The 17,638-nt window shown below is 46.3% G+C and overlaps 1 pseudogene; it reads left to right on the forward strand.

Annotated features, from left to right (window-relative positions):
- Positions 1–15,905: 15,905 nt before the first annotated feature.
- Positions 15,906–16,929, forward strand: LOC146202262 (kinesin-like protein KIF18B pseudogene; annotated as a pseudogene).
- Positions 16,930–17,638: the final 709 nt, after the last annotated feature.

Here is a 17,638-nt window from a genome sequence, read left to right on the forward strand (position 1 = left end):
TTTCAGCATTGGTATACCGCGATTTTATTTCGTTCGCTCCATTTCATTAGTGGTGTGAAAGGATAGCCGTTGACAAAACGAATAGGAATCAGCAGAAACGTTTGGTCGTTTTACACAGCCGCGTTATCATTTGGGACTTGCTGTTTGTATAATTATTCACTTTTCAAAAATTATAGTGAAATCCGAACACCTTGAATGAATTTGGGAGGGCCGCTGTATTAATCGACGTCCTTAATTCGAATGCAGGTGCTTGGCTCCGCATATAGGCCAACCGCGAGCGCTCAAATGGCATCCATGCTATTGCCGCGAACTGTTTAAATCTTTATTTGTTCCTGTTCGACAGCCGCTGGCATGCGGCCTTATCACTGTTATTCTGGCGTGCTTATCAATTCTGTATGCCGTGTTTGTTCATGCTCGTTGTCGTGATACGACGCGTTATCATTTTCTTTGTCGCGAACGGTGCGCCGATATCTGTCTCGAAGATTTAGATCACTCGCCTATGTTTCCACAACGTTCCAGGGTGTACTAGTAGCAGTTTGCGACGTTATCTAGACTGTTCTGAGCAGCCTTTAACTTGAGTGTCGACGAGTGTGGCAGGCATTCTTTGTTCAACGATCGACAAGCACGTTTGTTGCTATCGCCGCCGCCGAGCTGATTAGTTCTTTTGCGGCCGCAAGTCAGCCCAATAAAGAGTTAATTTCGGTACCATCAAGCCTGTGTCTTCGTTTAGCGCCAACGGCCTTGGCACCACTACGAAACACTATAGCAGTGGGCTCTTAACAACAAAGGTATCGCTTCTCTGCATTCACGCCTCAAATTATCCATGTGGCACTCTGTTTTCGCGCGCAATGCACAAAGGTGGGATTTAGAAACCACACGCAAAGCTTACATAAGAAGCAGTTTGTCGCTGTCATAGCTCATCTCGTCCAGCAGCACGCATTCGGCCCAGTCGTCGTCACAGAGGGACCGGTGGCCCTCGTCGTCACTGCGGTCGGTGGGGTCTGTAACGACGCTGAAAAACAGTTCAATCCGCAGACTCCCCTACTTAATTCAAAATCAAATCGAACTAAGAGTCTTCCAAACTTGGACTGAGTTTGGTGAAGATATTGAAGCGCACTGGAAAATTAATAATAATGGTGACATTTAAGTCACCGTCAGTCTGGTATGCCTTGCCGACAGCATATGAAGCTACACTTACTTGGGGAGCGAGTCCACCCGCGGATTTAGAGACGCTTCGAGTAGATTGTATACCCATAAAAACTGGAGCTGCCTGACGAATGTGCAAAGTAAACAACGAGCACCTGCATACTGACGCGGGGATAGCCGCAGATGTCGAGAACACGTTTCGATCTGCTTGCTCACCTTTTTCTAGTTGCGCACTCTCTCTTTGTTTTTCAGTTTTGACTTTTCGTGGAATGGTTAGGTGACCTTGTGGCGTAATAGCCTTCTCGGCTAACCAACGACTTTTGTGATTAATGCCGGACGCAAACACGCACGATGTGAAGTATAATGCTGTCTTATTTTTACTCACTACATAGTTCATTGGACGCCAGAATTAAAAGAAAAATCAATTTAACTTACATAATTTCTTGTTCTGTTGCATCAAATCTTTTTGAAACCTAAACAGGCACCTTTGTAAATTTTCCACGGGTGTCACTCTCAAGGACGAGCTCTGTTAAGAATTCGCGTACGCTTGCCTATGTTTAGAGGAGAATAAAGCGTTAAGAGTGCGAGGGGCTGATGAGAAGATGTGGACTACTGCTTGAGGATTACATAAGTACAGGAAGGCGAAACAGCATACATCTTCAGTGCAGGAAGGCTAAGTGTAATTCCACTGGGATCCGAAATTCTTAGACCTTTGCAGGAAGCGGAAGTGCACGTCTGTTCCGTAGACCAGGAACAACGCACCCCTGCGGAGATGTCTCACTTTCTTAATGCCTGTAAGCGCAAATAGGATTGAAGAAAATATTCGATAACAGTAATACTTTCTAATGTTTCCAAATGTTAGTCTATAGAGAGTGCGGAGTTCGGAGCTTACCGCATTCGCATGCTTAACCGCCGATCAATTGTGGTGAATGCGCTGTGGTGGGCAGCTTTAGCTTCGATTAGCGCTCTCCTGGCAGCAACGAAAACGTTCTGAGCGCGGCAAAAGATCTCTAAAACCCATTTGAAACAACGTAGGTTATTGTAAATTTTAAGCATATAAAAATTCTTCTCGCTTTGTTCAAATACCCACATTTCGCCTTTCTATACCAACCGCACTGCTTTCTAACCCAATAGAATGGTCCTTTCCATTCTATTTCATATACGTGCATCGGTTTACGGGAGAAGACTTAATTGCGAGCTTTTCTGGAAACCTAACTTTATCGCCTAAGCCTGCATGGCAATTATAACCCTTTTGAAAACGAGGCTTAAATTTTGTCATAATTTTGTCTCTTTTCACTCCTCTTTTGGTTCATATTGGCATACATTTGCCAATAGGCAGCGAAACGGGGAAATAAATGTTGAATGGATAAAGAAAACATGTAGTAGGGAAAACGCGACATTTTGTGACATGGCTCTCGGTAATAAACTAGGAATCATGTTATCTTGATATTTAAGTGAGGCGACTCGACGCATGGGCATTGCAAATAAAGGGGTCACGACACCAATTATGGAATATAAACTGTTTATTGCACTTTATTTCCGATGTGCCAAGCAACTAAACCTCAAATTTTAACCTTAATCGAACGAGCAGCGTCAACCGCGGTTACGCAAAGCCTCGGTAATGCCGGCCAAAGAGTACCCATGCCGCTAACCGCTGTTACCGCACACTGCTTTTCCGATCTTTGTTAGTGCTTTTAACCAAGGGAATAGGGGCGCCTGCGGGCGGGATTCAGGAGCACGTCGGCGCATGAGTACGAAAGCCGCATGAGCAGGCCCGCTCGAACAATGTACACACTCTACACACTGAAACGCGTCTCAAAAGCAACACATAAAATTCGTATAGAGTGCCGTCCGCTGGCGCTTTTGTACAACCTTCGGGTACCACCCGACAGGGCAGCAGCGTAGTGCGGCACCATACATCGAGGCACCTAATACCCCGTCCCGTCATATCAGTATCGTTTACACTGCTCGTTGTCAGGCCCAATTGTCGGTCCCCAGCAGCATCATGAATGCAGACGATAAGCTCATGAGGCTTACAGCACACGATGCCGCAAGATAGCCGCAATAGTGCGGCCTGCGAGCGCGGCTGACGACATCGCTTGGCTGTCTGCTTGTCCCTAATCGTCGCTAGGCCTTGATGCGAGTCGGGTTCAGGGGGCGAGCTTCACCGCAGCGGGCTTCACGATGCATCGAGACGGAAGACAGCCAGGGAGGAGAGGCAAAAAGTAAAGTTTATATACACTTTCTACATACTGAAGAGGGTACAAGTCATGAGAGGAAAACGAAGCTCACTGTCCAAGCAAAATCCGTCAGATAAATATGGTTTGGTATCCCCAGTTCCCTAGCTGGGGAAACAAAGTTCATCGATGCTATCCAATTAGTGGGGGCAAGGGATCACTCAAGGTGCCGCCCAATGCCGAGGGTGAACCTCCTTGCACATCTTCCGGTGGCGAGGGCAAATCTTCTGATGTCTATGACGATATTGTGCGGGCGATGGAGTTTTGGTACCAGGGCAAAATGGTCTGAGAAGTCGCCTATTGACGGTGGTCATTCACCCCGCGAAATTCCAAGGGGGTCACCTGCTTGCCTTGAGAATTCGGCGAGCTGGGTCAATGCTGCTCGGTGACGCGTCTCGTGCCCATTAAGCACAAGAATAGGTGCCCTGTTGTCACCATCGTGGCGCCACGGGGATTAAGGCTCTAAGGGCAGCTGGTCTCTATCCTGAAGGAGGGGGGGCGGGAAGGGTTGGTCGTCGCACCCGGAAACACCTGCCGTCGCCGCCGCTTCGCTGCTTTTGTTCGCGGTCGCTCGCCGGCGTCCGCTAAGTACGCCTCTATTGTCCGCTGCTGAAGTCTGGCCGGAACTCCCGTCACAATAGCCTGTATTGCTTAGCATCGAAGCCACAGCGCACCGCACTTTGTAAGGAATCAGAGAGGTGTGTTATTAAAAGCGGCACTCGGTCATGACTCTTCCTCTCAACCCCATTGTCTTGTAGTGAAAGAATTGTTTTCAGCGACGTCTTAGTAACTGAGCGACCATATAGAACAACACGGGCGCCGCACCTGAGGATGCTGCTATGCGGCTCAAAGCAAAACCTCCCATCGTATGGGTCAGCATTTCTCAAAAAGCATTTATTTTTTAAATGCCCTTTTCAGGGGCCTGAAGTTATTACGAGAAATAAAAATTTTAGCTTGATTTCTGAAACAGGCGCTAGGGATCTGCCGTATCGCTGGCGCGGACGGCTTGCGGAAGGCTCGAAGGGAACGTTTTGCGTGGCCGTGTTTCCGCCGATGAGGGCAGTGCTGCCTCGGACGATAGCAGCTGTCGCACTGAAGGTGGATGTGTGGGCAATAACTAAATCGCGCTTCACTACAGTCTGTGTTCTGTTTTCAGAAACATTGGGTGTCATGCTGGTCTTTGAACAAGCGCGAACAAAGTAGTGTATCGGCAGCTTGTCGGCGTCGGCGCAGAAGCAGACGAAGTGGAGTGAGTCTGTGACATAACCAATCATCTCAACATGGGGATCTCTGCCGGTGGGAGGAGCTTCTCGGTCTCAACTTCAGTAGTTATTTTGAAATAAAGAATGCGTCTAGGGCACTCAAATTTCGGAAATGAAATAAGGTCCTGCATTATCTGCCAGACCCCAAAACTACAATATGTTAGATGAGCACGATATGATCACTTGCTAATTCTTAGCTAAAGAAATAGATTCTGAAGTGAGAGCCTGTAATCGAGAATTATTCAAAAAAAGAGCGCGATTAAGCATGGCAATTTACTTAAGAGTATGCAGCTAAATTAACCTAAAGTCCTCGATTAAGTAAAGCGGTTATATATAAGAACTAGTTATGTGAAACATTGTTGCTTGTTATAAACATTGCTCATACGCAAGAATTATTTTGGCAGCAAATCCCATGTGCGACAAAGCGCTCAGTTTTCAGGACCTAATGTGATTGTAGTAAACGTGTTTGTTATGTATCTTGCTAGGCACTACCCACCTTCGTTACTCGCTAGGATAGTCTGAACGGACAAAAATGAAATTATTGAATGCTGAAGAGCGCACAAAAAATATCAAGTAATGTCGGAAGACACGTAAGGAGCTCTGCTGCCATCAAGTTTTCCGTCTGCTTAAAGGCTTTCAACACAAAAAAGCAAGGTAAATGAGAGGACATGGAAAGAAAACGCTGCATAAAACGTTTTGCAGGCATAAGTGCCGCATGTCGGGTGGTTGTGAATCAGATAACTCATTCTGGCGATGCAGAAAGGTCTTTTCGTTCTGGCCTGTTATACCGCTCGAAAACTTGTTTTTGTCCCCTAGCAATCGTAGAAACACACATGACAATTCAACACATCTGAGCTAAAAAGCAAAATTAGTGACAGTAAAAAACAAAAAGTTGCGAAGAACGCGGAAGGTTCAACAACACCTGCACAGTTAAGCTACGCCCTGGGTCCCACTCGACAACTGCGGAGACTGTGGAGCGAAAAACAATGTTTTAAAATTTACATTTGATTAAGTTTTACTCATTGCCCACTATTCTAGCTTTTTGATGTTTGGTCAGTGTGATTATGAAAGAGGAGCATTTTCATACCTACGAAGGAAACGCAATGGCGACGATTTGAAATTTATTTGAGCAAAGCTAAAGTTCTGACGAGTTGGTATGCATTCAGGAAATGAAAGCTGCACAATAAGAACTGCTCAAAGATTGTCTTGTCTATTCTCCGCTGTTGACAGGCTCTTCCCCTATATAGATTGCAAATTTCTGTCACGCGTAGTCCCCCCCCCCCCCCCCCTCTTCATTTCTCTCTCTTCCCTACGTCGCCTTTAAGGTAGTCGATGCAGGATATGGTGCATAAAAAACGACAGTTAGCAGAGTTTCTTTTCCAAATATGGAAATACAATAATCTAAAACAGGTATACTCGCTCTTGCTTTGGGTTAGAGAATAGCGATAACATCGGCCCCACGAGCCAAATCACATAGGGCGATGTCACACGCTTGTTCACGGTCCCATGTATTTTGTGCGGTTTGGTGCCGGTTATACCGAGAGGTGATACAATGTGCACAACCTTTTCCCCGGACCGGTGATAGGTTCATATAGAGTGAAGCTCACGGGAACATGCCCTTTGACGCCAACCAGAAACCGGATTTCAGTTCATAGTGAATATATTTCGCATCGATAGAGGGGCGAGGTGGTCAAATTCAGTTCTATAATGAGCATTTCATTCCAGAAGAGTCAAGCATCAGACCGGGGAAACCCTTGCCTCTTCTAAAAACATGCGGGTATCCGGCAGCTCCAGAAATCGAACCCAGCACATCACCAAAGCCAAGCGGATGCTCTACGACATCGCCTCGGGTGAGGTGAACAGCCAGCCTCATGCCCAGAGGTTAAACACACACCTCGTTTTTTCTTTACATGTAGAGGGTTTTGTCTGCCATCCATTCCAAGGAGAGGTGGAAGACTTGGCGTACGGCATTGGAAAGAGTGGAGACGCAAGCGAGGCAGACACCTGGAATGTCGACCGCGATGTCGGGGCTGCTTGGCGGAGTGTGATAGAGCTTGTCGACCCACAAAGCAGCGACTTGGAACGAGTACGTATGTGGTCAAGAAATTCAGCTTAGCATATTTCTCAAAACTGTGCACTGCAATTACCCACAAGAACTAAATTTACTGTAATGATCAGTTATTAGAATTGGGTATATGGTAATTACAAGAAACATTTGTCGTAATAAGGATAGGCAGTTACAAGAACGAGTGACACCAGATGACACGTGAAGAAAAGCTCTACGTTTTCAGGTTCTGGAGTGCGTACGTAGGCGTGTTTGTTTTATTTCATACTCAAAAGCCCTACTCGTACTTTATCAGTTAAAGGAATAGTCTGAACGAACAAAAGGAAAAGAATGAATGCCAACTAGAGTGCAGAAATTATCAGGATACTCTGGAGACACGCAAGCACCATTTCCATCGCGTGTTTCAACCTCACTAAAGGCGCCCACCGCGTAAAAAGTAAAGGAAATGGGAGGATATGGAAATAAAAGGTTCTCCCGAACATCAGCGTCACACTACGTGTGGCGGTTCTGAACAGCTATCAGGGGATGCATACTTGCGATGCAGAAGGTCTGTTATTTCTAGCCTACAATAGCATTCGAAACCTTGTGTTTCCATGCTACTAATCGAAATCAAATCACGTGTCGATTCAACACGGCTGAGCGAAATAAAGAACAAAAGCAGTGGCATTAAATGCAAAAAAAAAAAAAAATTTCGGAATAAGGCATAATCTTCACAATAAGGCTAGACGCAGGGCCCAGCGAAAGAACTGCGGAGACTGCAATGCGACATGGAGTAAAACAGTGCTGGACTTGATCGGAGTACAGAGAACGCTATTGGAAAAAGCTCATTCATAAAGCCTACATCACCTGTGTTCAATGTAAGGACGAGCAGTATTTTTAGCCTAGAAGGGTCTCTAATTCTGCCTCTTTAAGCGGGGCTATGAAGCCACAGTTTGAATTTTAATCTTGATGCGACATTACTCAGCTCCCATTGACGTAGCATTTTGATCTTTCGTATGCGTGATGCCCAAGTGGGGTAGCACTTTTATAAGCATGGATGAAAAATAATGGCGACGATTTGGAAATTGAGAAAAGCTGAATTCGGAGCAGTAGGTATGCATCCAATCTATAGTGGAGGCGCGGAAAACTTTATATTTGTCGTGGCAATGTCCCGCCCTCTCCCCTGCAACGACTGCAAATCTCTGTCGCGTTCTGTGCCCCCCTCGCCGCTCCTCCTCCCAGATTATTTTATTTTCTCTACGTCTTTTCTCGCATATTCGACAGAGCACATATGGAGTACAAAGGTGCATACTTATCATAGCTACATTCGGCTAAGATACAAATACGATTTTATGAAAAGATACTCCTTAGGCTGCCTCTTGCTTTAGCTAGAGAATAGTGTCAGCATCGGTACAATGAGCGAATCTGCACACGGCATTATTACAAGTTTGTTTGCTATTCCTTATCTTTTTGTGCGGTTTGCCGTCGGGTATATCATGCTACAATATGCGCAACCTTCCTTTGTCTTGGTGTTCGGTTCATCTGGGGTAAACTGCTTGAAAATAAGGGATTTCACGCCTACCCCAAAGTAAATTTAAATCTTGGCTGGCAGATTTTACATTGAAGGATACAGAGGTGACCAAAGGAGATTTAAGAAAGCATTTAATTCTAGAAGAGTAGGGCACCACGCCGGGGAAAAACTTGATTCCATTGGAAAAAATACGTGTCTCCGGCGACACAAGGAATCGAACAGAGCAGATTCCAGCAGCGAAGCAGATGCTCTACCACTAAGCCATCGCCTGGGTTGAGATGAACGGCCAGGCTCATATCAGGAATATAAAGCCATACCTTAGAAGTTCCGGAGTCCTGGGCTCACATCTCGGGCTCGGGCTTCTGTCTCGGGCTCTCGGTACCTCGGCTTCAGCGGGATATGGGACCACTGATTCAGGACCTTGATATGACTCGAAGCGCAACGCGGGGGCGCTGGCAGTCCCCGCAAGGGTCTTTCGTGGCGACGAACTCAAAGCATGAAGCGTAGGACAGGACGTTCTACGTTGACGGCTAGACATCGACGATTGCTTCATGACGTCGTTCTTGGCGTACTTGTTCTTTCGGTTCTTTCGGTAATGGTACGTTCCGGGAAGAAGAGCACGTGCTCAGACGAGGACTTCTTTCACTTCATTTGCGAGCGCTTATTGGTGGAGTACTGGCATCTTTGCTTAGCAAAAAAAGTAGAAGAAAAAAGCGGCAAAACTACAACCAGAAAGGAAACTGGGCTTGAGCGTCCGCTGTTATTAAAAGCCGCTATAGACGACGACTGCTGTGATTTCAAAGCTAGGACTGTTCTTGAATGATGCAATGGTGCTCCCGTACTTCTACCTCTTAGTTGTAACCAAGCGCCGACTTTTTGTGTTAGTGCTTTCGTTATTAAGATGTGTGCCGTGCAATGCCTGGAGAAATTGACAATACTTGGCCTTTTTCGTTACCTTATCTCTAGCCACCCTCAAAGCAGTCCAACATAGCAACAGGACAGGAAATGTCAAGGAACCCTGACCACGTCAGCTATGCACCATAATTATAGCTAAATACGGCATAACCTACGGTGGTTAGCCACACAAATATAACACTCTCCGCTTGAAACAAAACAAAAAAAAAAAAACAAATTTTCAAGAAGAGGAGAAGGCATGGCAGTTATAAGAAGACCGGAAGCAGAGAGGCGGGAGAAACGTTAAGGCTACTGCCGATTTTATGCGTCGGATCAGCCCGGTGGTCCTGTCTACGAGAAACGCCGGCCAAAGCTGTGCGTTGCCTCCGCTAAAGGGTTTTGAAGGACCAAACAATCATCATCCAGTCACTCGCCCGGATCCAATTTTCTCTGGACACGCATGCTACACACAGCTAATTGCGGCTGCTCGTGTTTCGTGGTGTCACACAGTGCATGCAATTATTTGGTTTAGCGGGTGCCCACAGCAGAATTTCAATTGCCTATGTCGTCGTACATTGGCCATCAATTCACTTTTAAAAACAACCAGGCGTTCTATAACAGCAACAAGCACTTGGTTCATATAGTCGCTTAGCCCTCTTCACGCTTTCGAGTTTTTGTCTCTACGTTCCAGTGGGCAGTTTCCTTTTCACCCTAATCTACTGGAAGGAACAAAGACGTACGAATCGGCCTGCAGGCAAAAAAAAAAAAAAAAAACAATCGGAGCTGTGTTCGGCGTTCCATCCCACTCGCGGAACATTGGATCCCGAGTCAGACACGTTAACCCTAGGCCATGCAGGCAATGAGCTTTATATCCATGTCGGGTGGTTCTGAGCAATCGGTCGTAGCACGTATGAAATACAAGAAACACAAATTAAAGTGCTCGCGATTAGGCGAGTAACAAAGTTCATGTGCGCCAAGGAGAACCAGCAAGATAAGCTATACACTTTGTTGCGTCAAACAAGTGTTCTCGAATGTTTTCAGTCACGTCGACAGCCCTGAATTTTGCTAGCGTCTGGCGGTGATACTCGGCTCGAGAGGAAAAGATGACCGGTTCGTCGATCTAAACCCCCGGCGCCTTGACGCCTATTCTTCCATTAGAAAGATGTGCCAGTTCCGTATACTACAACTGGACGTTACCTCATTATGCATTATATCGATATTCAGCCAAAAGCTTTATTTACGAATTTTCGTCGCAAAGCCTTTCCAGCCAGTTTCAATGATCAGCAATATTTCTTTCATAGTTAACAGCTGCTGCCTTTTATATTTGCATTCACTCGGCGATTTCCAGAATGAGGGACCAATAATTCCTCACAGAAGAGGAGAACGAAGTGAAGGGAATTTGGTTCAAGGCACGGTGCTATTGATTCGAATCTTGTTCTAATTCCGACGCCATAAGCTCGCCACCCAGCTCCAAGCAGCTGCTGCGCCGGGAACCTTCTTTGCCGGCCTCTATGTCACTGAGGACTTCGCCTCTCCATGGTTTCCATGGGCAGCTCCGCAACACGACCAGCATGCCATCGGGCTGCAGTCAACGCTCATCACTTCGTGACATGGTGGACCTGCCCGCTGCAACGTTTAAGCCTCCTCCCCGACATCGTGGAAGAGAAAGTGGGAGCCCGAAAATGTAAGATACAGACGCCTCAAGATGGAGTTAGTGATGCATTGTCCCGTTTGATGCTGCTATTCTCTTTTCCTGGACGAGAGGTCAGAGGTTCTTTGTGACAATTCCTTTTTGTGCTTGCCACGTCACTTGCACTACACTGAAAAGTGGTTTAATTGGGTACCGTGTAACACTGTGTTGGCTTACTCGCAAACAGCTAAAGAGCACAGGCCAAAGGAAGAATGTTTCTGCCGACATCTGTTCCTGCCGAACTCCAGAGATGGTGACTTGTGTACACGTAGAGAGCGGAGTAAGGAGAGGAAGGCTGAATTGCGCGAACGTGTTTTATGCAGTGTATGTCCACATAAATTGATATATCGCTGGCAGCTAGCGCGCTTCTACATAACGTTTGCGTATGTTTATCGAGTGCGAAAGTCGATTCCGTACAAGGCTCGAGAACATAATGTTGTGCCATCCCTCGGCAGTACCCTCGTGACGATGGAAGGGGGATCACTTGTGTCACTCTCGCCCTGTTTAGTGCGTCTAGGCTATTTAGATTTCACGTTTGTAGCTTTATAGTATGCGATGCGGATTTCAACACAGACACGTGTTATACGCAGAGCTCTGCAGCAGTTACGATTCAAAGGACTGTGTTACCGCGCTTCTCTAATGGACAAAAAGCTCAGTTAGCTGGCAGGCACAGTGTAGAATCTACCAATATCACCTTCACGATTCCACGCCTGTACTTACCTCTTCTTTCTAGGCGTTCATCCCTTCAAAGCTGCCAGTTACCTTCTTATAACAAGAAATAGACGCTCAGTTGCCAGTGTAGCTGGCCCTCGCTTATAACTTTGTCTTTAGTGGCAATCTCATGTGAATATTACGCGGAACCAATTAGATGAAATGGATACATAAAGCGATTAATTTTCCACGCATCATATATCATTTAATTCGTTATTTTCTATGCCTATTTTTCGGGAAATTGCGTAACGATTTCCATTCCACATTACTTTTGCAGTTGAGAATAAAATGCTTTCATCCCTCGCTGAAATTGAAGATTGGCTAATGTCCTTCCCATTCACTAAATGTGTGTTCACTGATGGGCACGTCTAATGCAGGGGGCTATCCAAACCTTCAAGCTCGTCTACCAAGCGGGACGGCGACTGCGACGGCGACCAACGCTCAAGTAGTATCCAGACAGAGGAAAGCAACCTAGGCACTAAGTGTATTCACTACTTTCGGACCGATGAGCTGCCGTTCGAATACTAGTATGTTGTTCATGCCCCCTTTCCCTCTGAAATTCTTTGGACTTGCAGACATAAAGTTATCTAAAGTGGAACATAGCGCGCACGAAGACCCAGCACTTCGAATGTGCACTGCGCCTTGAAAAATCTCTACACTGGGCTAATTATAGCATCACTCACGTTAAAACTGTCTTTCCGCGTTTCACAAGGGAAGATGTGCAGCGAATCTACCGTGAATTAGGATCCGTCGGGCATGTACAGTCAATCTGGTATGCGCATCACTATATAGGAGGGAAAAAAAAAGAAACGATGACTCTCAGTTTTGTTTTAGAGAAAGCGAGTGTGTGCACATGCACACCACACATTTTATTGGGTGCAGATTAAAGCGAACTCCTATGGCGATTTTATGCAAGTGTGTGCAGAGACTTAGCGCGCCGCTGAGCACTATGTACAGATACTGGCGAAGACAGTATGATTCCCTGCAGCGAAGAGAAGTGGGCGAGCTAGACCATGCGAGACGAATTCAAAGAGTGCAACTTGCACCATCTATCGGCGGTCCCAGGTTGTGCTACGTCAGTTCTGCACCGCAGTTCGTCCTCAGACCTGCACATAACTGTTACATCGTCTTCTTACTTCCTCCCATGGTGTTGCCAAGAATTTTGGCTGTGTTTTGCTGGTACCTTCTGCGTATAAAATTGTAAATGGAAGAAATGAGCCCACGTTGACATTTTCGTTATGCAGCAAAGTCACGACGCAAGAATTCACAACGTTTCCTGCGACGTCCCTAATAGCTCTGTTACGAAAGTGCAATTAATTAATACAATTTGCAACTCCCAACTTTTTGCCCGCTTTAAACGAGTGAAGATGAAAACTGCGCATGGGCGATCTGTCCGACTACGCTAATCTAGTGAAACGCATAAATGTTTCAAAAGCGTAACGTATCTTTTCAAAATCTTCTTTTCCGGCGCACCTTACGCGCACTCTTTATAAAATGTCAAAAGTCAAAGCAGCGCTCAGAGGGTCTGCTTCTGAGCCACTTTATGATGCTTGTAATGCATTTGCAATGTTCCAAATCTGTTGATGGTAAGGATATATTTTGTCCTATACCTCCCCAGTGGGAAGGACATCCAGTAATGCTAAATCAGTGCCTACACGGCTCAGAAGGAGACGACAACACTCTACACTTTTGGCAAAGGCCCTACATGGGCTAAAAGAGTATGGCCTACTTGGCTGAAATCAATTTAGAAGCATGGTATTAAACAATAGCGCCATCTCAAAATATGTACAGTGCAGGTAGGCTGAAGAATAATATCTACCCTTTAATCCAGCTATGCTTGGCTGAAATCCAGCGTAATAGAGACCGATAACTATGCTCATGATGTGTTATTTGCACATGACTGCTTCGAAGATTTCTGTAATGCATCCTATCGCCTCATTTCCCCTCGAAAGTATTAACGGATTGTCAAGGTGTTCTTTGTTCCTTATGGTACTTGGTTTTCACTACCCGAAGCATTTCCCTGCTAAGTTGCATCGTTGACATCAGATACGCAATTACTCACTAGAAATTCATCTTACTTTCTTGCGAGTCATAGGCCTTTCGTCCCCGTGCAGTAGTGGTTCTGAGTTCTCCATCTGGCGGCTCCTGGACAATCACTGGAACAGGTTCTTCCTGGCGTCTCTGGGAGTTCTTTCTACCATTGTATTCTCCGTGGCCGTAGTAGCAACTCTCTCGACAACATGTAAGCAGTCTCATGGTGCCTACTAAGAAGAAAACACTTGTTCTGCCCTTCGGGGAAATAAGTTGGTACTGATTGGCCCGCATTCGCTCGAAGGTTTCAGAGCTATTCCCAAATTTGTGGGCGACGGGCTCACCACTCCTACCCTGCATTGCTGCTGCATCACAAGCCGACACAGCAAATAAAGCTATCGCGAAAGCATTGTGCTCGAGCCCAATGGAATATTAACACGACGGCACTGGCATTCATGGCACTAACAAGCAGATGTAGCCCTATCGATGCTCTATCAAAAAAATGTATTACACTTTTCACGTGTTGAATATGGGCATTCTTATTAGGTCGCGTAACCACGAAACAGGACTTTGGTCATAAAACCTGACTATACTGTTTTCAGATAAACCCGACACGTTGACGTACTCCTGTTGTGGATGTAGCCGATAGGACGTCTTAGTACATATCGAACAAGAAGGTTTTCGCGAAAATTATTGGCCAAAATAATGGAGCAGCCCCGCCGGCTAGAGGAGCAGGCGCTGAGACGAGCGACGGCGCGGTGGTCGCCGTCGGTGGCTGCTGCGCACCGGCAGCGAGTGTAAAGTAGCTGACGTATTTCGCCTCCCTCGCTATCTTTTTTGGGACGATAAAATGAAAGCGGGTAACATGTGGCCTCTGATTTCGCTTCTTTGGACCGCTGTTCTATTGAGAAAGGGCGCTGCTAGCAGTAAACTCCCTCAACGATCTTTTTTCACTGGTGCCATGAACCATGCGTTCTTTGTTAGAACACTTTGCACGTTTAATATGTGTACGCAGAGCCAGTAGTGTCAAAACACCTCATGTGCTCCTCTTTGGAGTGCTGGCGAAGTAAGTTGGGGTACGGTTCGCATGTGGTTTTTCTCAAAGTTCTATAGTCTTCTGCGGTGACGCTCCATTCAGCCTGAGGAGAAAGAAAATCTGGCAATATTTCCTTCAGTTTCAAGTCCCACTATTGCTAAAACGAATAGAATCCGCCATTGCCGAATTTTCAGCGGCTTGCTAACGCACAGGAGTACTGTTTTGACTACTGTATACCGTCAAACCGAATGCGGAAAAGTTTATTAAGAAGCATACCAGCATCAAACTTATTAGCCAATACAGCGAATGAATGATATATACGTAAATGTACCCTAACATATGATCGTTAAGAATATATGAAAAAATAGTTCTTCCAGTTGAATTCAACCTCACGCTAAACTCGACCACGCCGCGGCCAGGGACTTCATTCAGCAAGGGCGGGAATTCAGGTTCCGAAAATGATTTCGTGCGGCACAAGGCTGCATCCATGGTTATTTTAAACGAGTTACTGATGTTACTATTCTACTAGCGGGCACATGCGCCATCAGTCAAGTGACTCAGTAGTAAGGAGTAATAATAAACTAGTTCACAGTCCTTGTCCGGTTTCTGTGATTTCTGGAACATATTGCTATTCGGCTAGGAATTGTTTCCGTAAAGAAACGGCCGCAGTCATTCTGAAATTATCTTAGTTTGAGTCACGAGAGTGACAGTGCTTCTTGCATTGTGAAAATGAGTGGTGCAGGTGAAAGCAAGATTACTAGCGCAAAATGCACGGCACTCTTTTCTGCGTATCGATAGGGGAACAGGCAACGGCTGGAAATCTTGCTTCAATTTTTCAGTCCTCCTGCATTATAACGTGTTTAAGGAAAGGAACGCCGACGAAACGTTGTTGTTAATAATACGAATACGTTCCGGCTTTCATATGAAAGCCTTGATCACACAGCGGAAAACCCAATGCACGAACTTTAAGTGCGTCGAAGTAATCTACTCCAACTAACCTAGTAGACGAATCTACTCCCCGACCACACGAGTTTTCGTCAAACGTTAGATTACACTTCTCTAGCACAATGAAGCTACACAACAAAGCCGGTTATTGGCAAAGAAGTATTCGAACCGAAAGGAAATCGGTGCATCGAATCTTGGAGATGCCTTACTCGCAATTACTTTCCCGATATTCCAAAAGAGCAGCAAATCAAGTATTTGCCCTATTGACCTCACGAGCGATGTAGGTATGTGCATAAATAGGTAAATAAATAAATAAATAAATAAATAAATAAATAAATAAATAAATAAATAAATAAATAGTTAAATAACTAAATAAATAAAACCACGAAAGAAGTGGTAACAACGCTTCTGGACTGCTGCAACTGTTCAGTGTTTCGTTCGGTGCGACCGGTGCAGGCCCGACGTTCACTATGCTCGACACGGAACACTGCCCTGGCGTGGTGTCCCTTATTGTGAGCCACTTGTACGAGCGCGTGGATCCGTTGCGCTCTGAGGGCCAGCCTCGCGACGTTACCGTGGCCTACCTCGAGGTGTACAATGAGGTGGTGCGCGACCTGCTCTCTGCCGGTGGAGCACCGATCGATGTGCGCGACGACCCCGCCAAGGGCATTGCCATCTCCAATCTCTCCACCCACAAGGTGAAAGAGGTTGATGCTCTTCTAGACCTGCTGCTGAAAGGCAACAAGAAACGAACTCAGCGCGCCACTGACGCCAACGCTGAGTCTTCATGGTCACATGCCACCTTCCAGGTGTATGTGACGCCGACCGAGACGGTGACAGGCACCGGCAAGGGCATCCACGCTTCAAAAATGAGCTTCATCGATCTCGCCGGCTCAGAGGGCGCTGCCGCGAGGTCAACAGGAACATCGGGGCTAGGCTGCGTGAGCGCACAAAGACAAAACCTGTCCATCCTGGCCCTCGGAAATTACATAGATGCCCTTTCCAAGAATGGGGCGCAGCGGGTTCCCTACCGAGACTCGAAGCTGACGCACATACTGAAGGACACTCTGAGTGAGACGTGCCGGACACTGATGTTCGCCGCTGTGACGCCGTCGAAAATCTGCTACACAGACACGTACAACACACTCAAGTATGCCGAGCGTGATATAAAGATCGAGCGACAGACCAAAAAGAACATGCTGAATGTGACGTGCACATGCCGATGTACGGCGCACTCATTGAAGAACACAAGCAGAAGGTCGACTGCCTCCAGAAGAAGGTCGACAGCTCAGACAAGGAAAAGGCTGCGCTGGCGGCCAAGGTGCAAAAGGAGCCTGGAGTTGGAGCTGGGCTGGAGCGAAGTTTTGCCGCCACGTGCCTCTCCCGCATCTCGAAGCACTGAGAAAACTAGGCCGACCACGCCCGTCATGTCGTTAGATAATTTAATGAATCGCGGCGGGCCTTGTGCGAGCGCTCGTCCGTAACAGTATGAACACGTTGTTGTATACAAACAGATCAGCGAGAGCTCATACAAAGGCGCGAAACTACATAGCGGATGATCTCAAAAACCAGCAGGATAACAAAATTGAGACTTATGTGAATATAAATGAATAGTTCTGGCATACGGTTTTGTTTACGGGGTTAATGTCCCAAAGCATCTCAGGGTATGAGAGACGCCGTAGTGAAGGGCTCCGAAATCTTTCACCATCTGGGGATCTTTACGTGCACTGACATCGCACATCACACAGGCGCCTTGTTTTTCGCGTCCATCGAAAAGCAGGCGCTGCTGCCGGGATTCGATCCCGCGTCTTTAGCCGCAGTAATCAAGCGCCTTAACCACAGCACCACCACGGCGGGGCAGTTCTAGTTTATGGTAGCGCACATATAAAACACTACAGAAATATATGAAAATATCACTGAACTAGAAGCACACGAATGAACTTAGGTGCTAAATTTGAAAACACACAAGGAACAGGCCGAGGCACGCCTCCTAGAGCCCTCAAACACAATTACATGCATCTCCTCAGCCTCTGATGCTTTATCTTCTCTGCTTTCGAGCTATGCTTTTCATTTAGTTACCTCGCAAAAAAAAAACAAAAAAACAATGGTAT

The sequence above is a fragment of the Amblyomma maculatum genome, chromosome 1, assembly GCF_055883805.1.
Source record: "Amblyomma maculatum isolate TAMU_Amacu chromosome 1, ASM5588380v1, whole genome shotgun sequence".
Lineage (NCBI taxonomy): Eukaryota > Metazoa > Arthropoda > Arachnida > Ixodida > Ixodidae > Amblyomma > Amblyomma maculatum.